Source organism: Pelodiscus sinensis, chromosome 4, assembly GCF_052426305.1.
Source record: "Pelodiscus sinensis isolate ZL-2025 chromosome 4, ASM5242630v1, whole genome shotgun sequence".
Taxonomy (NCBI): Eukaryota; Metazoa; Chordata; order Testudines; family Trionychidae; genus Pelodiscus; species Pelodiscus sinensis.
This window is the reverse complement of record NC_143055.1, coordinates 81,371,988-81,396,204: the sequence shown is the minus strand read 5'-3', so window position 1 is coordinate 81,396,204 and position 24,217 is coordinate 81,371,988. Positions and strand designations below refer to the sequence as shown.

The window sequence follows — 24,217 nt, the reverse complement described above, 5'->3', positions numbered from 1 at the left end:
GCTGAGTACACAACACTAGACAGCCTTCCACTCTGCAGCTGCTTCTACATCCCATGTGTAATATTGAGGCTTCATGGCAAAATAACTGGCTTTGGTGAAAAATTCTATGTAGGCTGTAATGACTGCTAACGTAGTTCTTCTTTTCAAAATGCTGTGTTGTTGAAAAGGCTGGTGATGCTCCTCCAGTGTTCCCACCAAGGTGCTCTCTGGTCTACACCGTAGCAGTAGAGAATATGAGGAAAGGAGCATAGATCACAGGCATTATTACAGGATAAACCCAGAAATACCATTTCCCAGTACTCTACTTTGGTTAACATCAGGAGTAGAAGATAAGGGAACATATTACTGGAATAGATACTCATGGATTTTAATGGTTTAAAGGGAGAGGAAAGGAGAGACAAGTGGAAGAGGGACATGGATATCAAAGATAAAAAGATTTTAGAGATGAGTTCATTGGCCTAGAAATGATCTTGGAAGTCATGAGACATGCTATAAAATGCAAACCCTTTAGCTCTTGCAGCGTCATTGGACCAGTTTTACAGACTTTATTTATGCAAGACTCTCGTTGAACTCCAAGGGAATTTTGTGAGAGCAAGGTCTGCAGGGCCTGCCTTGTCACACAGAGAAACTGACATGTCCGGTGGCTTGTACTGAATTCCTTGTACATGCTGCAGGATAGTGTTAAGCAAAGATGAAATAGAAACTTAAAAGATTATCCAATGTATTAAATGCTCCAATATGTGCAAAGCAGGAACATCTCCTAAATGTTTGGCTTCAGACTGCAATTTACTTATCTGTTACCGGAACTGAACCACTTCAAGCCCACCCCATTTACTGATTGATAGGTTAATAAGTTTCTGCACAGAGAATCTGGCTCCCATAATTGGAGATTTTAGGGCAAATTGCAGGTCATATAAAATAATAACAGTGCTTAATCTTTCTTCCATTCCTTTCCCACCCCACCACTACACCGCTCTCCCATTAATAGAACAGAAAAGGGAAGCATCCCAATGACAAATACATTTTATGTGCTGATGTATAACTTCATATAACTGGTGCCCTCAAATCAACACAAAATTTTCAACTGATTATAAGTAATAAAATTGGAAAGCAGATGCACTTTGATTTTAGATATAACAAATACCAATCCAAGGAGAAGATGTTAAGTCAAGAGCTAAATATGCTCTAAATATTTAGAGCCAAATCTTGCTCCCATTTTAAGTCAATAGGAACTTTGTAATGGAGACAGCAGTGAGCTCTCAATTATGTTTATTAGTTATGGGTTTTCCTTTGCACTTGTTCATTAGAAAACAGAAGGGCTGGCATTTTCAATAGTGAAAATAAGCTCCATCCTTCATGTGGTTTTCACACTACCCAGAAATTCTCTCTCTTATTGGCTAGCTTCCCCACCTCTTGGGGAAGAGCAGCCAATAAAAGCTGTAGCAGGAGGCAGACAGAAGTCTGTTCCCTCATGACAGGAGCACAGAGAAGATTTTCTACATAGAAGCTGAGCAGCCATTGCCATTTTCCACAAGAGGGGTATGGGAGAAGGGAGCAAAATAACCCCAGCTACTCAGGATGCTCCCTACTCTCCCATTGTGAAAAATGGGCTAGTTTCTGTCTACTCCTCTTTCTTCAGATATGGGGCTGGTTGGCAAGGAGAGTGCAGAATTGTCGAGCTGGTACCAGGGAGCACGAAATTAGCTCATTTGAGCCTTGAGTTCAGAGTCATTGCAGGAGGGGGGATATAACAAAATTAATTGATGTCGGGAGGCGGTGGCCAAAACTGTGTGTCCCGGTATACATCGGCAGAACTAGTTTCCACAAAGAGTAGGAGCTGGGCAGTGGGACTTTAAAACTCAGAAGACAGTTCAAAAACATTATTTGAGGTACATTTAATATTAAAATAAAGACACCAGTACCACTTATTGGTGAAGGAAATACCTATACCAATTATAATGTGATATAAATTGAGCAAGTTAAATTACCATGTAGCCATTTTTATCATGTAGAGATTATTTTTGACAAGATAATTTATTGCAGGTGTACAATTAAGCTATTCATTTTACCACATATCTATTCACAAGATGTCTGTGTTCTTAGCTTAGAAGTTCAGAGTCTGATTTTCCACTGCTTTGCCCATATGTACTATGAATACATCCGAATGGTAGTTTTCAGTGTTGAAACCACAATCATACAAAAAACTTATTAGTCAAGCACCCTGCTCCTCCCCCTAATCATAAGATGACCTAAAACTCATGGAACCTTTACAATAAATTCTGAGTTCTTTTTTTTTTTTCTTTCTGGTGTTTGAGCCACTAGGGTTATTTTTTTTTCAAGTTCTGTTCTGTAAGTATGAAGGATAGAAACATAGTTTTGAAAATAAAAGTGAAAGCCGAGTACCTCTTATAATAACATGACTCCTGAAGTAAAACAAGACATTTTACAAGATTCATAACAAAATCATGAGAAATGGAAATAACAAAGTTTTACCTTCAGTTGGAAAATGCTGTAATGTACTGTACCAGGGTAAAGTAAATGGCTATACAAGGTAGTGGAATATCAGTATAGATCCCAGAATGGAACCAGGTATAGTTACTTGGTAATAGAATCTGTTGATTTACGAAGTCCTAGTCTACACTACAGAGTTAGGTCTACACAAGGCAGCTTACATCAACCTGACTGTGGAAGTGTCTACACTTAAATTTCATGGTCACCGATGTAACTGCCCAGCTACAGCAACTTTATACTTCCACTTCCAGCACAGAATCAAGGTCAGTGTAGTTAGATCAATGAGTATCAGTGTAGACACTGCATTGCTTACGGTGATGGTTACTGGCTTTATTCCCCATTACATGGGACATTGTGTGTTAACAAGGCATAGTCAGGGCATAGCAGCGATCCTTGGAGTCTGTGGACATACACTAGAGCTTTTGGGCAACTCTCAAACTGCTCTAACTTTCCCCACCATTGAGCCATGGCAGATCAGCCCCAGGATCTGGAGCCTTACAAAGGATATTAAAGCCACTTTTATCTTGCTCATTTAAATGGAAAGATTCGGGCTTCAATATTTGTCATCTGTCCCATTCCTCTGTGAATTTCAGCAAAAGATGGGTTATTTATTTCAACTTTAGAGGGGCTTACTGAGCTAAGTGTATGAATAGTCTGGATAATAAATAATCTTTAATGGATATGTAGACTTTACAGATTCCCTCCCACTTTATTCAGCAAAGCACAAAGTTAGAATAGCTCTGAATTCACTATATTATATATTCATATTGTTCCCTACTGCCTCATAGAGTATTCTTTGGGCTTCCTGTTGTGACAGACTGCCTGCAGCATGCAGAATCATCCAGAGTCCACCTATCTGTCTAGAATGGCTTTGGTGCAGAAAGCGTAACTGCTCACTCAGAAGCAGCACTGGAGTTCCAGACTCCTGGTGTAAGCAAATTCCAGCTGAGACAGCCCTGTGTCCCTACCTAAGCAGGGGAGGCTTTAGTTTAAGCTGTGTCTTCAGACAGCAGTGATCTTGATTTGAATCTCAGCTGCAGTAGCACACAGGATGCACATTAGGTTAAAATGATCCTTAGCTGCAGTAAGGCACTTTCACATTGTTCTGACAGCTCAAAGCAGTACTTAGCTAACATTACTGTCTGCATGAGAAGTCTCTGGATATAGAATTCTCCCTTCTCCTGGTGTAAGGAGTGTACTGCTCTTCAGGGCAATTGTAACAAGACATAATTTTAGAGCAATCCTGAGATTTAGTGTGCTTACAAAAGAAAGCAGTTTCAAAAGAAACTAATTCAAATTATTCATGTGGATTTAAACTAGGGTTGCCAAGTGTCCAGTTTTAAACCGGACCGTCCAGTATTTGAGCTTTTTGTTTGGGAAACAAATTGAGAAAATATAAATGTCCGGTATTTTCTAAATAAGATGTAATGTAGATTGTGATGTAATGTCAAGTGTGTCCAGTATTTTTGTTGAAACCATCTAGCAACCCTAGTTTAAACTCACAGAAACACCCCCCCCCCCCCCCCGCCTCCGAAATCCTTGGGAAGGAGAATCCGTGGGAATGAAACTCTGTCTTCAAGGCTCCTGGGCCTTCAGATTGCTGGAATAACTATGGCCCTGGATGCTACACAGAAACCAGATAACAGCGGCAATTGGGCCAGTAGACGATCAGGGCCTCGGGCTGCCCTTGGCTGGTACCAGTAATTGATACGCCTACACACTGCCCCATCGGAAAAGAATGTCCGGCCCTAATGATTTAGTTTCCCCCACCTCAGAAGTGCAAATTAAGCTTTGGCAACTCCCTGTGGGAACAGGCGTCACAAAGACGTTCCAACTTAATTGGCATTTTATGACAAGAGAAGTGTCTACGTGACCACAGGGGTATAAAGTGGGATCCTTTGCCCCACTCTAATTGGAGATCCAACCACATACCTGGTGGTCAGGTGGTCTTGGACCCCTGAGACTTTAGGGACACTCGTACCGACTGCTTCCCATTGGGATTGAGAGGAACACTGGCTTCACCAGAGTAAGGATCGCAGGGGTGAGAATATACCTGCTAGGTGTCTATTTTGCGCGCATTCAATAAGAGCTCAGAGAACCAAAAGGGTTCCATGGTACCTTTAAATGACTTTTATTGTATTTTCTGTCTTGTCTTTGTAGTGGCTGTGTTATCTGTAACATAGCAGTAACATTTAACAGCTAAGCTTGCCTTGTAACAATAAAATAGTAACGGTTTAAGCTTTAACCTGACTCCCCTGTTGCTGTAATAGAACCGAACACAATCAAAAGAACCATAGCCGGTTTGGCTATCCTGACATGGTCAGGAGTAAACGCAGTAAGAATTGAGCGTTGAGTCGTGCCGCCTCCACGGGGCTGACTTTTGGGACACCAGTCAGCTTCCCTGGCTGCCCGCTGCGAAGGGAGTTTGTCCTAGTAGTTAAAGACTCGGGTGTATCTTTGGGGCCTCTGTCGGCCGTTAGGGTCGCCCACTGCGAAGGGACTCTGTCCTAGCAGTTAAAGACTTGGGTGTGATAGGGCTCGCAGACCATCATTACCCCGGCACCGGCTAACATATCCCCACCTACCAAGCTAGACTCTGGCTCTGATAACATACCCTATGGTCCTTTCTACAGTTAGGCCTCTTAAAATATGAATGGTTTACATACTTTGTCTTCTTGAGATTTGCTTGTCCTTATGAGACAGAAGCAGTAACCTTCTAGAAATCTCTTCGTCTGTCTGACATTTTGTGATTAGCTAAGCATATGTAAAGCCAACATACCAGGGTCATTGGGAGGTGGGATTGAACCTGGGACTGGACGGGCTGAAGCCATGAACCTCTATAAGGTAAAAAGCCAACTGCCTCTAAACTAAGGCTGTAGAGCAGACTTCACTCTCCCTAGTGGATTCAGTGCCTCTTTGTTACACATATATATTTACATTTTTAAGCATCTTGGCTATGACTTTCCTGTAGCTATATGTTAATATTTCACAAAGACACAAACATATTTGTAATCATAATTTGTATAATAATTTTTACATTAATATTGAGGTCTATCCCCCTACACTCCGGTATCAGTGGGGTTCCACCAATACAAAAGTGGCATAATAGATTAGAACTATGGAAAGTCCATAGTGGATTTGGTTGATCTGCTCCAATATCTAATGCAAGTTACCAACATATGGCTTCCTCAAACTTCAGGACACATCACTGTCTCTCTAATACTGTCATTAGGAATTGTATTCTTCCAGAGTACAAAACTAATTTCAGCTATGTTTTCAGAGATTTTGAATAAGTTCACAGTCCTTCTATACAATGTCACTTAGCTTTCACAAGATTTTACATCTTTGCATCACTGTGCTAACATTTATTAATTGTTAATTCATTAGTTAATTATTCATTAGCATAAGTAAGCACTCCAGACTGGAATCATAGTCCATGTAATGGGTGATACAATTATTTAGATGTGGGCAAAATTATCTCTGGCACCTTTATGTGAAAGGGAAGTGTAATTTGTACAGCAAGGCAATTCATTACTAGTGTTAATATAGTTTATATCCCAGTAAAGAGAGAGGTTCAGGAAGGCAGGGAAAAGTAGTTGGTTTCTGCAAATTAAGGTGCTTTCATGGCAGTGTATGAGTGACCAACTTTGTCTCTAATGGCCAGTCTGTTTTGGGAAAGACCATCAAAGCCCTTCTCTTCCTACCTGTGCAAGAGGGGAAGAAGTGTTTTGGCAGAAAACACTCTAATCCCCAGTGCCTGATATTAGCTGTAGGTGTAGTGGGATAGGGTCACCTTAATCCTCTCATCACCAGCATGGCAACTTACCTGCATCACCTGTTGCTGACCTGCTAGACCTGTTGGCCTCTGACAATTCCATATTAGTTTAAAACCTTAAATGAAAATAGCATGACAAGATATTTTAAACAGCTGATAAAAGAGAGCATGAGTAGAAATTTAACTTCTGTACTAATGAATTTACTCTAGTTTATAAAGCTCCAATTTAGCTACATCAGATCTGATTAGATTCATGCATAATGGAGCCTATAGGCAACTTGTTGGGTGGCAATCATTACGAAAAACAAATAATTAGTGTAGTTTTGTGACAGCTACACATATATATTTCCCAGTGACCTCACTGGTGTGATCTACTTTAGAACATTTCTATTTATTATCCACTATTAAGATACCTGACTCACACTGTGCACTCTTATTAGAGTTCTAAATATTGCAAATTAATAACCCCCTCTCTGTTTTCTCCCTGATGTCCACCTTCTTCTCTTCCCATAAATTAAGAAAAGAGGGGAAGTTAATCAGAATGTAATTGATAATGAAAGAATTCTTAGTCTTGTATGATAAGAAACATCCAGGTTTGTTTTGTATACTGCTATGATTACTTGGCAAATGAACATAAAGAAATACAACTGTGCTCTTTCTTTAGTCATTTTTAAATGCTCTCTTTTTTCAGCGAGACAAAACACAATTAGCGCATGAATGGATGTAACCACATGCATTGGATGCCAGATGTAAGCAGCTTCCTAGAATTTACAGTCTTAATTTTTCCCCACCCCTTTTTACAAAGAATTGAAGCTCAGTAAGCTGGATAAGTTGACAACTGTGTTACATGTTTAACTTCCCAAGCTCAATAGTAGATAGCTTTGCCTTGACAAGAAATTTATGAAGCCCTTAGTAGACCCAGAGAGAAGTTCTTTTATCAGGTCATACTGTTTGACAGTTTCCCTGTCCTTATGAATTACTGTCTTCCAGTCACTAAATATTTACCAGAGGTTGTTCAGCTAATATTAGGTATTGTTTTATCTTTCTTCTCAGACCTAAACATCTCACCCATAAAAGGCTTCATGGAGGAAGCAATCACTTGCCCTGCTCTAAACAAGGAACTGGAGCTGGACTAATGCAAGAAAGATTTTCAGGCCACAGAATAGAACAAAAGTGAGAGGGCTTTAGGAGGACAGAAATCAAAAGAGACTATCTTTGAAAGGAAGTTGAAGGGCGATTGTAACTCACATGGCTGGGACCCATGTTTTCAGTTACTATTTAGAATTATACAGTTCTCAATATGCTAATATTTTATTTTGAAAAAAGAACTTTCCTGTTCCCTACCTGTAGGATAAAAAGATTGCAATACAAGAGCTAATTGTTGAGAAAAAAAATCAGTCCTCCCTAGAGTATTCCCTGTAGTTCAATGGCTTTATAGCCCACTTGACTTCTTAATAGCTTAATAAGATGATTCTTCAAGGAAGTGTTTGTTTTGGAGGAGAAAGCTGGTCTGAAAAGTGTGTATTTGCAGTTGCATTATCATCTGAGACCAAGAGAATAGTCATAAATTATTTTCTACTTTACGTGAAGCAACTGACTGTCCTGCAGGTTGGGTGCTAGAAATGGTCTGATGTGCATATAGAAGTTAGGCTTTTCCTACCTTCATTTTGGCTTGTGTTTTCAGTGGCATAGGGCATATTCTAATTATCTTTTGAACATTGAATTTAGTGTGTAACAGGGATGGCAATCGTATTGGAAAACCTTACTGAGTTAAATTTCAGTATCTTTGGAGTCCATTGTATTAAATGCAAAGGTCAAGTACTGTGGACCTGGATGATCAAAGGACTGTAATGAACAATGTGGCAGATAGGATCTAAGTTGCATCTGATGGTTTCATGAAGTTCTAAGGGGCTAATAATAACCATGCAATAAAATGGTCTACTGAGGTTTTTTTAAGTCCCATCATTCTTTGGATCTTCACTCTGAAATCTTTATTTGATTGCCACCCAGCAAACGCCACCATTAGTGGGTGATTTTCTATAATGAGAGGCAGTTGTTGATATCATTGTTTTTAGAGCTGAAGCCTTTCAGATACTATGGGGGAAGGGGGGAGTTTGGTTGCTTTGTTTCTATGAGCTGTTTTCACAGGAGTGGGCTTTCTGAAAGGGACCATGCATAAACCAAATGCTTCTTAAGGGATTTCATGCATTCATGTGCCCCATAACAGTAGGATATTGCTAATTAATGTTCAGTATGTAACATGTCCCAGTCTTCTTACATTAAGTGCACTGCAGGAGGAATGCAGTAAAAAGAAAAACTTTCCCAATGTTTTTTCACTAGCGTATGGCCTATCTAACTAACCCAACTAGCCTGACACAGCCACTTTCACACTTCCAGCCTCCAGAGTGCTAAGACCCTGCTTAAAAAGCAACATCAGGAGAGAGCCCTTCAAATATTCAGGGTGAAATCCTAGCTATATTGAAGTCAGTGGTCAAACTGCTATTAGAATTTTAGACATTCCATGCTTCAACCTGCTCCTATGAGGTTTTACTCCTTTCTTGGGCTGAAATAACTCAAAATTTGAGTGTCTGTTGTGTGCCAGTTTTCAGGCAAAACATGACAAGAGGAGATAGATGAGCTGCTGCTGTACAGAACATAAATGTGTTATATTTAGACCAGTTTTATCCTTACAGGAAACAGTTTACAAGTCTAGCTGTCAGCGATCCCTGGCATCCTTTTTCCTGACAGGACTGTGCCCTGCTGTGACTTCAGCTGAAAGGTTTGGAACATCAAAGCAGCAGCTGTACCAGCTGGTTGGCAGCGCCTCATAAGGAGGAGACTATCACATGGGGGTAGGAGACCTAAAATACCACTGCTCTTGTTTCTGTTGCTGTTTAATATTTATGCCATGTTAGTGGTTAGAAGATCACCCAGGCTGGCGATCCCTTGTACTAGGTGCTGTACAAACAAGTGGGTCAATGTGTGAACCAGGAGATATAGGGAACAAAAATATTAGGGTGTGCACAATTCTTAGCCACTCATGATCACTAATCAACAGCTTTCCAACAGCTTTATGTGATTCATACACTCAAGTCACACTTTGACTTATTTGTGTCTAAGCTTGATTCAGTAGATTATAAAATTGGTATATTATCATGAGTGGTTGGTGAAGGCAGGGCTTGGGGAGGCAAGGTTGGGGTATTTTTAGGGTTGTGCAGGGAAAGTGGGGGGCTGAAGGCCCCTCCCCCTATCCAAGATTCATACCAGGACACTGCTTGTTCTTCCCCTTCCTTTCCCTACCAGGGAATAAGAGGAAAGTTTGCAGCTCATCTGCCCCCTGCCCTCCCCAGCCAGAGGAAGAAGAATGCAGCAAATTGTGCACTTTTCTCTCACTCCCTGACAATGATGAGAAGGGGAACAGCAAGTAATGTCCTGCTACCAATCTTGGGGAGGGGTGAAATGGTGCTTTGGTGGGCTCGGGAATGGAGCAGTCCTAGACCAGTGTGTGTGGGGGGGTACTTTCACCTCTGGGTAAGAATCTAGAAGACATTTTTAGATTGTCTTGCCAAGCAGTGTGTGTTAAGGACAGTTATACTAGCTAGACTCTTATCTTGTCTTATACAAACTGTTATACTGTTATAACTCTAAGCTTTTATATAGATGACCATTACGATGTGTGCAGCATACAGAAAATTTCATGGCATGAATGCTTCACACCATCTGATGCAAGCATGGAGCTCTGGCAGCATATTTTTAATACCGTGGGTGACTTCAAGGTCACTGAATTCAATAACAAAATTTCCATTGACATCCGTGTGGCCAGAATTTCTGTCCATCTTTTACAGTTCTCTGTATTAGGAAGCAGCATGGGTTAATTTTCTTGTTCTCTTCTTAATTTCCTGATTTCCCACCTCTTCGACTTGCACTGAATGGAGGTAAAACAACATTTGGCCTAAAGACAGACTATCTTGATTTTATGCATTTCTCTAGATACAGACCTCCCTTACATCTCTTTGGTTGGTACTGTGATGGATAGGATTTTTAAGACCACATTCAATAGGCCTCCTATCATTAGTTTTATGAAGAATTGTGTGGACTCACTGGGTCGAAGTATTGGCAATGTACCATGGAACCTGTCACCTCTAGGTTACCCGTTCCAATTCAGCCCAGCCATGGCTGCAAGGCATTATCATCTCATTGCTGTTCGGTTGCTGGGTGAAATAAGTTAATGGTCTGAGCGTATATCACAGTGGAATACCATAAAGTCGACCACCATAACTATTGGCCATCTCAGCAAGATGGCCATCGACTGCATAGAATATGGAGGTTCATCTATCCCCTCAGCTCTCTAGAGATTCGATGACCATTGGTATGTGAGAAGCTTGAGCTGAGTGAAGTCAGTGCTGCATTTGTTCTGAAACATAGAAGCTGGATTCCTCTGCTTAGGCTGAAAAATCCTAAAAAAACAACAAATGGTCCTGTAGCACCTTAGAGACTAAAAAAAAATGTAGAGTATTTACAGTTTTTGTTACTCTCTAAGGTGCTACAGGACCATTTGTTGGTTTTTAAGTTTTTTTCAGTTACAGACTAACATGGCTACCCCTCTGTAGCATCTATGGCTGTCAGTCTGACTTCTCTCTCAAGCATTACACAAGTTACATGAAAACATTATTTTCTGAAAAGGGAATGCTGGTTCCTTCTGTATACATTGGTTCTGTGTAGAGCATCTCTTCAGGGGTTCCAGAAAAAGGAAAATCTCTCCTCCTCATCCTACCTCCCTCCCCACCCCCACAACCAGAGGCTGCAGTATGGCCATAGTCACTGCACATCTCCCTGACCATTTTCCTCCTACCCCACCCACAAGCAAGTACATATTGTTGTAGAGCCAACCTGTGTGTCCTCTGGTGTCCAGGGACACCATCCACTCTGTGAATGGATCTTGCTACCATTACCTCAAAAAAGTGGTATTTCCATTATTTTTAGGGCTTTTCCCTTATGCAGGACAATTGTTCAACCTCTGCAGATTCTCAGGATTAAACAGTCTGTAAATATTGTGTAAACAGAATTTAAGGCTAATTTGTGGTAGCGATCACAGGCCTGATTCTAGATTCCACTGAGCAATATTAGCCAAGATGTGATATATTCTCATAGCAATATCTTTCTAGTGGAATAATTTTTCTTGTTTTGAATGTAGTGAGAGCAGGGGAAAAACAGGTGCTCTGTACCTCCTTGACTCTATGTTTGAAATCTAGAAAATGTGTCTGTTGTTCAAAGAAGTTGCTTTGTTTTTACCAAGAGGAGGGATTTGATGGTGGCTAAAGTTTCTTCCTTTTTTAGAATTTCATGACAATGTGAACCTGTCTTACAGCAATTGTATCTCTCCTGAGCTGTCAGCAACTCAAGAGTCTTTTACTTTGATTAGACCCATGACAAAATTTTTTTTACCATAATCCACTGATAGTCAAGAAGAAAGCCATAATAAATCTGCTAACAATTTGTCAGTTAAAAGGCTATTATATTTTAGTGCCTTACTGAAGCATCCTGAAAAAAATCTATTCAGGCTTAACATTGCTCTAACGCGTGCTTTGTTAAAAACTGAGACCTACTCTATTCTTAATAACACTTATTATGAATATGAGAGGAAGAACGAAAATATACACCTGTTTACCTTAGAGTTTAGATGTTCACAGATTTACTGTGCAGTCATATAAAGAAACTAAAAATAGAGGGTGCCATGTTTCCCTTCTCTTCTCAGAGCAGTAGAAACATGCAACTCCAGGCAGGAGGGAAGCATGGACTAGAGACAGCTGGCTCTGTATAACTGTCCCCTCCTCTTCAGTCCTAGTAAATTCCTTCTGTGGCATCTCCACAGGGATCTAGATTTGTGCTCACTAGATTCCTTGACCTCCACCCCACAAAAATCTACTAGGTGAATCAACGAAGTTTACAGAGTTTACAGTGGACATTCTTCCTAGGGAATTGGGTTGTATTTTTATTAATCTGTTTGCAAAGAAGCCAGATTTCTGAATAGGTTGAGTTTTAACCCTATCCATCTGCTTGTCAGTTCCAGCATAGGCAAAACTCAACACTGGAAATGAGGGGGCAATGGTATGCCACCTTTGTACCTCTTTGAGGGATGGCCAGGGATCTTGCTCACCCTAGTATAAATTAGAGCATCTTACATGGGACTGCCAGTGACCCTAAGAGGTCATTCCACCAGCCAAAATAGCTTGAGTGCAGTGATGTTCTCTCTACAGGCTGTGCCCCCATGCCATTGACTGTGAGAGGGAGTGGCACAAAGCATTATGCATTGTACTAGATGGAGCTTTTTGTAGCATATGAGACTTAAATCCTAGTTACGGTGAGTGGCAATAATCAAGTCCATATCCTTACTTCCTGACACTATGGCCACATCTATGTCCAATAGCATAAGGTACAATTTTTTGGCCAATAGCAGACAAAGTTGTGGTTTGCTGCCATCATCTAGTCAATCCCTTAGGAGTGAGACCTTCAAGAGGACCCCAGGTATTTGGACATATTTAACAAATGAAGGCAGATGCCCATGATAGTCTGGGGTGTATACTAGACACAGGTTTTTCAAGGTGCTTCGCTTTTCCTACCACTATCACCAAGGTTCAGATTTAGGTAGAAATCAACCCCTGATGCAGAGGAATAGAGAAAGCTGGGACATTGCATGCAAAAGAAACACAGAGCTAGGTGTGGTTATCATTCTCCATCCATGATTCTTTGTCCTTCTCCTCTATTGCAAGATCTATTCCCACTCCCAGTTTACCCCAGTAGCCACTTCTCTCATGCTGCAAGGCATTTCTGGTAGACTTCCACCATCATTTCAGGCTGACTGCCACCACTACAAAGTAATTTTCTCTTCCTTCAGTTCTGCTGTCTTCCTACCGAAAATTCCCCTCTGCTTTTCCAACTTACTTTAATCTTCAGTCTGCAAACCCAGCCACTTTTAATTCCCTCAAACCATTCTGCTTCCACTGCTCTCTCTTCACAGGATCTTGTCATTTTCTCCCAAAAGAAAATTGACAAAATAGTATATAACCCACTCCATCCCCTAGGATTGCTTCTCTGGCCTTTCTCTTCCTATAAATCTCTCTTCCTTCTTCCTTTATAGTTGAAGAAGTTTCTCATCTGCTCTCATCTAATCCTTTTACCTGACCTATCCTATTTCCTGATCTTTGTGATCACTCTCATCCCCTCTTTCTCCTTAACCTCTCATTGTCCTCTGGCTTTTTCTCCTCACAATACAGACATGATTTAGTCCTTCTGTGACAGGTTTTCTGGGTGCGAGCGCCCCCTCTCAGCCAAGCAGGGAGGCTCAGCGAACCCTCCGTCGTATATCTGTCTGAGTCCAGGGCCCTGAGCCCGGGTGACGGGTTTTCTGGGTGCAAACACCCCCTCTCGGTCGAGGTAGGAGGTAGGGTTGAGGGGTCTTTGCCCCTTGGGGTTAGCCCTCAGAAGGGTGGTGTTTTAATCTCCTTAGGTTCTGGTGTCCGCCGGCACCTGCATTTCCCGACGTACAATTGCGGGGGAGACACTGGAGGAGGGGAAAGGTCCTACCCTCTCCACCGGGTCCCAACCCGGAGCCCTAAATGCAGGGTTTAAAACTCTCCCTGCATGATAGACAGGGTTTGATCCCGAAACACGTCTGCACACGGCCGCCAGAAGTGCCCTGCCCAGGGCTGCTTCCTATCCCCCTCTCCGGCTTCCCGCCTGGCCGGTGGGTCCTGGGGTCTTACCCGTCGGCCGGTCGGTCCTAGGGGCTTACCCTCCCGTTCAGTCGGGCTCTGCGGCGTCCTGGCGCTCTCCTTTCAGCTCCGCCAGCATGGAGCGCAGCTGGTGGCTCCTTCCCCTGAGCCACCTCCTTGCCTCTGGTCTGGCCGCTTTTCAAATGGCCCGGGTGAGGCCATGGCGGTGCGTCGCCCTGCCCCTTGGGCGTCCTCACGCCCTGGGATCGGGCTGGAGGCTCGAGGCCCTGCCCCAAGGGCCTTCCCATGCCCCCGGGTTACGTGGTGGCCGGCCAGCACGCCCCGATGCTGTTCCGCTGTGTCTCTTCCCTGGTGGGGTGCGTGGCTTCTTGCCACCCTCAGGCCCGGCTGCGGCGGGTCGGCTACAGCGAACACGGTCGCCCCTCGCTGCGCCGCCCCTCCCGTCTGCCGAGGGAGCAGGTGAGGTTTCCCCCAGAGTAGTGCGGGCCCCGACGGGCCCATCACACTCTCCCATATTGGAAAAAGTGCCTCCAGCTTTGACCAGTCTTGGCTCTCCAAACACTACTCCATCTCCATCTTCTTCCTTTTCATCTCTAAGCTCATTGAAACATGGATTTACAATTATAGTCTGGAGTTCCTCTCCTCCCTTTAGTCTCTCCAATCCAGCTTCTGCACATGCTGTCCACTGAAATTGCTTTCAACAAAGTGCCTAAAGATCTCTTCCTAGCCAAATCTCAGAATCAATACTCTGTCCTGATCCTCCTAGTCCTGCCAAGCACTTTTGACACAGTCAGCCATGCTCCTCTACTTGAAATATTGTACATTCTTGGATTCTGGGCTTCTCTCCTCTCCTGGTTCTCCTCCTACCTCTCTAATTGCTCCTTCAGCATGTCCTTTGGAGGATCCTCCTCATCCCTTCTCAGCTCCAACTTTCCATCTGAGCGCCACAAGACTCTGTTCCTGGTTCCTTTCTCTTTTCCCTCTATGCCTGATCTATGATTTTCTATGAAAGCAATTCACAGATCTAATTCTATTCCAGACTTGTCTCCTCTCCAAAGTAAAGTCCTACTCTGTCTCTGACATCGTGTGGATGTCCAGCCATCAGTTTAAAGTCAACACCACTAAAGCGGATCTCTTAATCTTCTTCCCCTTAACTTTTTTGATATTTTTTCAGTGGTCAACAAATCTGCCTGCCAGTCATGCCCATAAGCTGGGCATCATCTCTGACTCAGATCTCTCTAGGTCCTCACCTCTTGGCTATGTCTAAATCTTTCTGATTCTTTCTCAATAACATCTCTAGATAAGGCATTTCTTATACATCCAGAGCCAAAACTTTTGTCCAGGTACTGATAGTCTTGCATCTTAGTATATCCTTTTCTCTGGCCTTGACAAATACAATCCTGCCCTACTCGTACCCATTCTCTTGGATTGTTATGTCATGCCTCTCTTTGTATCCCTTTATTGGATTCCCTTTTCTGTTCAAACATTAGTTGCTTCTCACCACTTTCAAAGTCCTTCCTAGAATATCTCCACTTTACTTCTCATCTCCATTCACTTTTGGGAATTCTGATTGGCCCATGATACTAGCTTCCATCTCCTACTTATTAAATTTTAAGCCAAGCATCTTCGTGCTTTTTCCAGTGCTGCCTTTATGTTTAGGAATAGCACCCCATAAACAACTGCAGAGCTACCTTAGTATCCTCCTTCATATGCCCTCCATCAAGGCTTTTTCCCCACTTTGGCACGATAAATGCACAAGTGGGGGTCTGCAAAAGTACCCCAAAACCTTATCTTTCTAGGCTTTGGTATAAAGCTTCCCCCCAAAATCTTAAAACCCTAGACTTTGGGGATAAAAAAATCCGCTACCACCACCCAAGTAATAATAAAGAAACCAGGGAGAGACTACTTGGGAAATCTCAGCCCCAAAATAAAACCAGGACACAAAAATTAACCAATACCAGGTAATAAAAAGAAAAGAGAAAGAACTTTTATTATCACCACAATATTTCTGTTGCAAGCATAATGACTGGATGGAGAAGTCACCAATTAATAAACTCATGGGGGGATTCCACCATGGGCCAAAACTTATCTACAAAGAAGAGGAAAACCCATTTTTAAATGCACAGACATCAGATTCCCATTCCCAAACCATAAAACAATAAAACCTAACGGATTTATCTAAACTTTACCCTATTTACAGATAATGAAGAGTCTTTTCTTGAAGGGAGACATAGTGTCTGTCCCGCTCAGTAGCTGGAGAGAAACTGCTCAGGGACAAAGGAGGGAAAAACCCAAAAAGTCCTTTATCCCAATTTGAAATTCCTACCTGCATTTCTTTTGCCTGCTGGCTACCTAGTTAGGTAAGGGACATAGTTAACCCCTTAGTCCCCAGGCTTCCGGCTAACCCTTATGGTTGTGACACCCTCTGTAAACTCTTTTATTTGATAGTAGTTAGGCCACTGATGAACAGATACCAGTACTGTCTCACTGCCTCCTGGTACTCCCCCCCTCTACCTTTCCGTAACTATCCATTGTCTCTTTTCTAATACTTGGATTATAGGCTCTTTGGCACAGGAACCATCTTTTTATTCTGTGTTTATACAGTACCCAGAACAGTGGGGATTTGGTCCATGACTAGAGCTCCTGTGCAGTACAGTAATACAAAAGACAAATAATTCATAAAATTATTCTACTGTTGTCTTGCTCTTCCTCCCTATGTGTGTGTCTACATAACATGGCTTAACTCGAAATAAGCTACGCACATTAAGCTACATCACTTGTGTAGTTTCTTTCAAAATTGGGAGCATCTACACAGCACTTATTTCAAAATAGAGCACTCTTCCTCTGATCTCTCTTACTCCTCGTACAATGAAGGTTACAAGAGTAGGAGTAAGAAGTCCTCCAGCTTTATGCTATTTTGACATTATTTTGAAATAACTGCCTGCTGTGTATTCGCAAATTAAGTTATTCAGAAATAACTCGAGTTATTCTGAAATAATGTTGCTGGACAGATGTGGCCTATGGCTGCACACTGTTCTCCTGCACTCCTAACATACAAAAGAGAAATAATGCTGGTCCAGTCAATGTTAATTCCGACAAAGATTTCCACCTTAAAATTCACTGTTGTAACAGTGGCACATGCTGCATAGAGCTTGTGTTCTTTGGCTCCGCCCCCTTCACCACAATATGTCATCCAAATAGGATGTTCACACAGAGTGGATTATCAATGGGAAGGAAGTGAAAAGGAGGTCATGCTATCCCTCTTTCCTGTGGATTTCTTGGTTCTTGTACCCTCTGTCTTGATGTTTTCTCCTCTGTGTGGGTCTCATGCATCTCTCACCAAAAAATCAATGGAAAGATTGACATCAGTAGGACTCTATGCTATGTGTCAGAAGGGAGCATTCTGGGTAATACTTGGAGTGATATGGGTAATTTGTAGGTTATTTCTTAGGGAAGGACAGGTAATCTGATTTAAAATGTATGTCCTTTATCCTTCCTCATGTGTAGTACTTTCCTTCTTGCATTCTGACCCTCTTTGGGGCATTGATGGAATCTTTTGTATTTGGAAGGTGCCTAGCACATTATCGGTACTATTGTAATTCAGTGAATAGAATAATAATAATAATAATATAATATATTGAGTGCATATAATTTAGCATAAAATGGTTTTTGCCATATGTTGAAATTTCTGTATAAAAATTGTTTAATTTTTTTCTGTAATCATATATGAAAACTACTTCATGCACAGAAATAAACTGTTAATTTGGGCAAGGTACAATGTCATTACTAAAAATACAGTTTTTCAGATGTCCCCTTCCTTTAGTCCCTCTCTCTCTCTCTTTCTGGCACTCTCTGTTCTCTTTTTCTCCTAGGCTTTTCTCCCTTTCCATTTCTGTGTAGGTGCATTTCTCTCTATTACTTTTGGAGCCAAGCATCAGTAATATATTTTCATTTAATTAATTAATCTATCAAGGTCTTTTCGAGTGGGAGCTGGGTATGTAGACATCACTAGAAAGACATATGCCTTGAAACGAAAATAAAATCTAAAGATGAAATTCTATTTCAACTGGAATGCACAATGTCATTATTACAATACAACTTTCAGATAGACTAGATTGTAGTTTTGTAGGGATGCTAATGTCCAGCTGTCTGGAGTGGCTTATGAAAGTGGGAGCCAGCTTCAGGGCAGATTGCCATAAACCAGGGCACAAACCCCAGATTGGTGAAATCTAATTAGGGAATAACCAACCAATCAAATACCACTGTGAACACCTAGCACACTGTAACAGCTTTAGTACAGAGTCACAGATAGTCCCCATCGGCACTCCAGTCTATTTTGCCATCTCATCAAGCCTGGCTTTGTAAATTATATCTCAGATCTCAAACCAAAGACAATATTTATAGGCAATCCTTCCAGACCTACTTCTACCATTGGCTAAATACTGGTTGGAGCAATGTAACACCTTAATATATATCCAGCCACCACAAAGGGGAAAGATTGATAACAATTAGCCCTTTAAAGGTTTGGCTGATGAATGAATTTAGAATTTTCCAAACAAGGGAAGTAGTATGGTAACAGAGATAGAGAGTCCTGCAGGACAGCCCCAGGGGAGGAAATTTACAGTAGACTGAGGATTGTGTGTTATTTGAGTTACCATTAAAGCCAAGTCCCAGGAAGGGAATGCATTTCAACTACAGGCACGAAGTGGGGGTTAATACTCTACATAGTAGGGAGAGAACTAAGGATGTTAAGTATCGGGCAATTGACTAATCGAGTAGTCGATAGGGCACCTCCACCTTTGAAGTTTAGCAACAGCACTAGGGCAAAAGCAAAAAGCGCCGCGAAAGACGAAAGTGCTGCATGGAGCCCGGGTCACCTGGGTACTCCCCCACTGACCCTGGGCTCCGTGCAGTGCTGCCACTTTGAAATGCCATGAGGAGCCTGATATATAATAGAGGCAGCAAGGGGTGGAAGCGACTAGTCGACTATCCAATAAGTATTTGCTTATTGAATACTCGAATAGTCCTTCACATCCCTAGTGAGAACCATGCTTCTGAATCTGAAGCCTTCCTATATCACCAAATGTCACATAAGGCACGGCACAGACAAGACTCTGCTGTCCTGTGCTGGTCTTCACATATCCTGCATGTTGAATCCCAGAGGTTTTCCCTTCCTAAGTACTGGCTGATATGGGGATTCTTTCAATCAGCCCTTTATGTGTTCCATTAGCAGCCCAAACATGGGCCTGCCTTGGCAGATACTCTAGTTCATCATTTCTTAAAGTGTACTCGGAGGTGTGCCACGGAGAGAACAGAATGGCCACTCTTAAAGTTGTTTTTCTGCTCAACAACTTTTCCCTGGGAGCTTTTTTTTTCTTCAACAAAAAAAATCCTTGGTGTTCCCCATTAAAAAAACAATTGTTTGGCATTCCTTCATCTTTAAAAAGTTTAAGAATCACTGCTCTAGTTTAATTCTCAACACGTCCCAGATATTTCCATAGTCTTTTTGCAATAACATTGAGATGAGAAGTTGTCAAACTCTAAGATGAATCTCAGCATTTGTTATAAATTCATTCCATTTAGTATCTAGTATTTCCTGAGGCATTTGCTTTCGAAGGCATTTAGATGTTTGTCTGGACCTTTTCCATCCATGTGTTAAGGTGAAAATAACATTTGAGGTGAAGATTTGTAAGCTGGACTTAAAGTTGTACATTTTGATGACCAAATCCTGCTTAAGCTGATGAATGCACCTACTGCCTTGCCAGACTTATGACATTATTTCCTTCTGTACTTCCAGCATATATGGATTGATTCAGCTCTTGCATTCCATAAAGCTTACAGGGAGATAATTATACAAATTAAATCCTGGCATAACTCCATTCTATTACATTGGGGTTAATTTGGCCCGTGATTTCAAGTGCTGTCTTATTCAGAAGCAAGCCACATACTTTCTAACATTGGCTATTGCGTATGATAAGCATGTTTCTGCTGCATAAGCCACCTTCATGATAGTCTGTCAGTACTCCTATCCACTTGCAGTTAGTTTCCTTGGGTGTTTTAAGTAGGCAAATCAGGCTTACTGGTATCATATGTACTATCTAAGCTATTTCTGCACTGCTCTGTGTAATGGTTAATTTCCCCTAGTGTTTGGCTAGTAGTGTTTGTTACTGCAAGTGTGAATAGCATTCCAGTAGCATTCCAGTAGCAGCTGGAGCATGCCATAGATCTACAGAGGTAAGACAGTCTAGCACGCACCCTGAAAAAAAATCCAAGTGCATTCTGAGGTCAGTAATATGTCACTAGCAGCCGTATAGATAGAAAGATCCATTTAATTAATGTTAATTACTCATAGTCCATTGTATGGCACAGGATTATATATAACAGCACCATATAGAGAACTACATTAAAAAACCCTGCTTTTAGGTGTCTTATTTCAGGTTTTCAAACTCCTCTCAAGTTATTTTTTTCATGTGTATTGCAGTCAGTCAAATATGACTTGTATTTGCATTATTTGTGGAATGTTTGAAATATCTTAAGTATGGATTGTTGGGTGGGAGAGACAGTATGGACAAAAGCCAGCTCCAGCTTTGCATTGTATTTTAAGAGTTTTTTATATATATAGCAGTACAGCAGAATGTCCTCTGCTCTGACGGGGAGTTGATTTATCAAGATTCTGAACTCCTTTTTGTCCCCTTCTTGGTTCATATTTCTTTCAGCTCATTTCTGTATGGGTAATTTTATTCTTTGATATAAACTGGTTTTTTTTGGGGGGGGGGGGGGTATTACCCTTTCCTCCCACAGCATGCTAGCTACAAAGAAGTGACAGGTTTGAAATAAAGGTAATAATAGCTAATGGTTCATATAACTGTGCCAGTGCAATCAGAGGAAAAAAAAACACTCAAGCACTTTCAGATGATAGCTCCAGTACAAACTAAAGTTAGCAGATTAGAAAGGAAAGGGAATTAATGGTTAGGAGCAGAACTTTGCTGTTACACTATAACAGATAACAATCTTAGGACAACAAACATTAGGCCTTTTAATATTTAGAGCATCTTAACCCTACCTTCCTGCTTTTTCCAGTTCTTCAATTGTCTCTTGTTTACAAGGTGGCCAACAGACTTTTAAATTGCCAAGCTCCAGGGCATCTGCCCTCTTGTCCCCCTTCCTCTTATAATAGTCTTAAAAATTGCTCATTACGTTTCAATGACTTGTAATTTATTTTATGTTTGTCTTATCTACAATACCTTTGCCTTTTACAGATGTGGAATGTATATCTTGTTCCCTTTCATAAACCACTTTAGTAGTTTTAAAAGCCTCTATTTTGTCAAATTGGTAGCCTCTTTACTACTGAAAAAAGTGAAAATGAGTACATCTACCTGTATTTTTCCTTATAACTTACATTGCCTTAGAACAGGTTGGGCAATAATTTTTGATAAGGGGCCACTCCAAGACTCATTTCTGGCCCTCCTGCTGCCAACCTCGCTCTCTGCCCTGCTCAACCGGGCTTCATGGTTTGCGCCCCCTCCCCCCCCAGCCCAGCTGAGTCACTTGCCAGCTCCTACCTCTTTCCCCTCCCCTGCAGCTATGCACTGGCTATGCTCTCACGCTCTTTGCCCCTCCCTCCGCATCATGCTGGGCTCCTGGCCCCTGAAACGCACCAGGACTCTCTGATCCTAGAACATCTCTGGTCCTTCTGGACCACGGATATCGCTGGACTAGATTGATCCGGTGTATAGAGGTGCAACCTGTATTGCATTTTTCTTCTGTGAACCACATTTGTCATCTGCTGGCCTAATTACCTATTTTTTTTTATTCTGCATTATTTCCTCTAATTCTAATTAATGTTATTTGCAAAGCTAGAGATCTTATTTTCATTGCTGTCATCTAAATCATTGGTATTTATGAGAACCTAACTAATAATAATATTTAAATATTTACTGTCCGTAGGCTTTTATAAGCCAGATTCTGCCTTGAGACATACTAATGGCCAAATATGGCACTTGATTCTCAAAGGACTTCACAAGCATTGATTCTGATCCTGTGAGATGCAAAACACACCCTGCAAGGTGCTGAGTAACATCCATTCTTGTTGACACTATCTCACTAAATTGTTCAATTAACTAATTAATAGGGCTTCATGTGGTGAGTAAATGACTATTATGAATGATCCATTTTCAGATGGAGGACATTGAGGAAGAAAGCATAAGTGACTTGTCTAAGGCCATAGACATCAAAGCCAGGACTAGAACTCAAGTCTGGAACCCTGAAATACAAGATATATTCTCCCATCAAAGCCATCACCTTCTGTCATATAGCCATTTAAATCTCTTAACGGTTCATTTCCAATCTATACTCACCTGTATGCTTAGGAGAAGCATGTAACAATCAACTGTTTAATCAAAAGCAATATCAAATAGGTTAACATACACACACACACACCTGTAATTTTCTTAATGGCTCATTATGGACTTAATTTTGAAAACTGATCTCCAATTTTGCACCTGCACTTTTGCACAAGGCACTATTTTTTCAAGTGAAAATAATTGTAGGTACATTGTATAGCATTAAGACATCTTACAGATAAAGTAATTAGGTGTTTAATGTGCCTGAAGTTATTTGAACTCACAAAAACTGTACCCTGCAAAAATCTGATACTGAACTGAGATCTTTTTAACAGTCAGGACTAGGATTGCCAGATGGTTTCAACAAAAATATCGGACACATTTGACATCACAATCTACATTACATCTTATTTAGAAAATACCAGACATTTATATTTTCTCATTTCTATTTTCTCTATTTGTTTCCTGAACAGAAAGCTCATATACTGGAATGTCCGGTTCAAAACCGGACACCTGGCAACCCTAGTCAGGACCCACAGTATACCTTCACATTATTTTAATCACAATTAGGGCCTGGTCCTGCAATGTAGTATGAGGGAAGACTACTGTAACTACAGGGAGCCCCATTACAGTAGAGTTTCATGTAGGTGCAATGTAGAAAGAGTATTAGGCCTAATCTACAATTGAAAAGCTTTGCTGGTATAGCTATATCAGCAAACCCTCCTAACATAAATGCAGTTTATACCAGTTCCCCAAAAGAAATAAGCTGTACTGGTAAAAGCATTGTTTTGATAGTATAACTATATTTGCATGATAGTGTTTGCCAGTATAATTTCTTTTAAAAAAAATCATACCTTTACCCAACATCGATATATCACAGTAGTTTCTACTTTAGACTGGCCTTTAACACTTCCTTTCATTAAATGTGATCTGTTTACTGCAATACTTATGATGGTGTATGTATGTATATAAAATCTTCTTAAAACAACTCAGAACCAATTGTCAACCCTTAGCGTTGCCAGGTGTCCGGTATACACCTGGACAGTTCAGTATTTGTGGGCTCCGTCCAGTTAAAAAAACAGGAAATACAAGATATGTGAAATGTCCAATATTTCCTATTTCCCTGGATGGAAGCCCAGTGGGGAAAATTTTCCCCTGCCACTTCTGGAGGGGGTGGAGGAGTGAGGAGCACGGCAGAGTCTACCGAAGAGGAGTAGGAGGGGACACTTGCCAAGCGCCATGCTAGGGGGGCGCCGGGCTGGGGTGGCAGCGGAGCGCATGCTGCTGTGACCCATGTGACCAGCAGAGACTTGGGAGGTGGCCACGTGATGCCTCCCTCTACACCAGCCATGACCAACCCTCAGCTCTTGCCCCCCCAAAAGTGCGGCTTGCGAAGCCACTCCTGTGCCCCCTCCAAACAGCCCCCTCTGCCGGTTCCCCACGCCGGCCCCCGGCTTCCCTGTGCTTACCAGGTGGAGCGGTAGAGTTTTAAAAATGGCGCCCAAAATGGTGGCTGTCTTAAAGGGACAGCCTCCTGTTAAAAAAATAATTTTTGCTCCACAATTCTGTTCTGTTGGGTTTTTTTCTTTTTGTTGTTTAACAACTTTGGTCTCCCCCCACCCCCACCCTTATTTTTGTTGACAGAATTTTTTCCTGGTGTTTTTTTTTTTTTTGCGGGGGGGGAGGGGTGTTCGGTATTTTTTGTTAAACCATCTGGCAACCCTATCAATCCTTGGGATAACATCAGGGGACAACGACTGTAAATGTTCTTGTTCTTTGGTAACATATGATTTTGGTACAAATGTTTCTACAATTAACAAGCAAATTGGGATATGATTGAGGTGATGCTTTTATTA

General features: G+C 41.5%; 1 long non-coding RNA gene across 2 annotated transcripts in view; it reads left to right on the top strand.

Annotated features, from left to right (window-relative positions):
* The window catches only part of LOC142829600 (uncharacterized), a 63,844-nt gene that overhangs the window by 8,854 nt on the left and 30,773 nt on the right, over positions 1-24,217 (top strand). For both annotated transcript variants that reach the window (XR_012904158.2, XR_012904159.2), the window contains exon 2: positions 8,980-9,138. This is a non-coding gene — a long non-coding RNA (uncharacterized LOC142829600). The remainder of the gene's footprint in view (positions 1-8,979; positions 9,139-24,217) is intronic.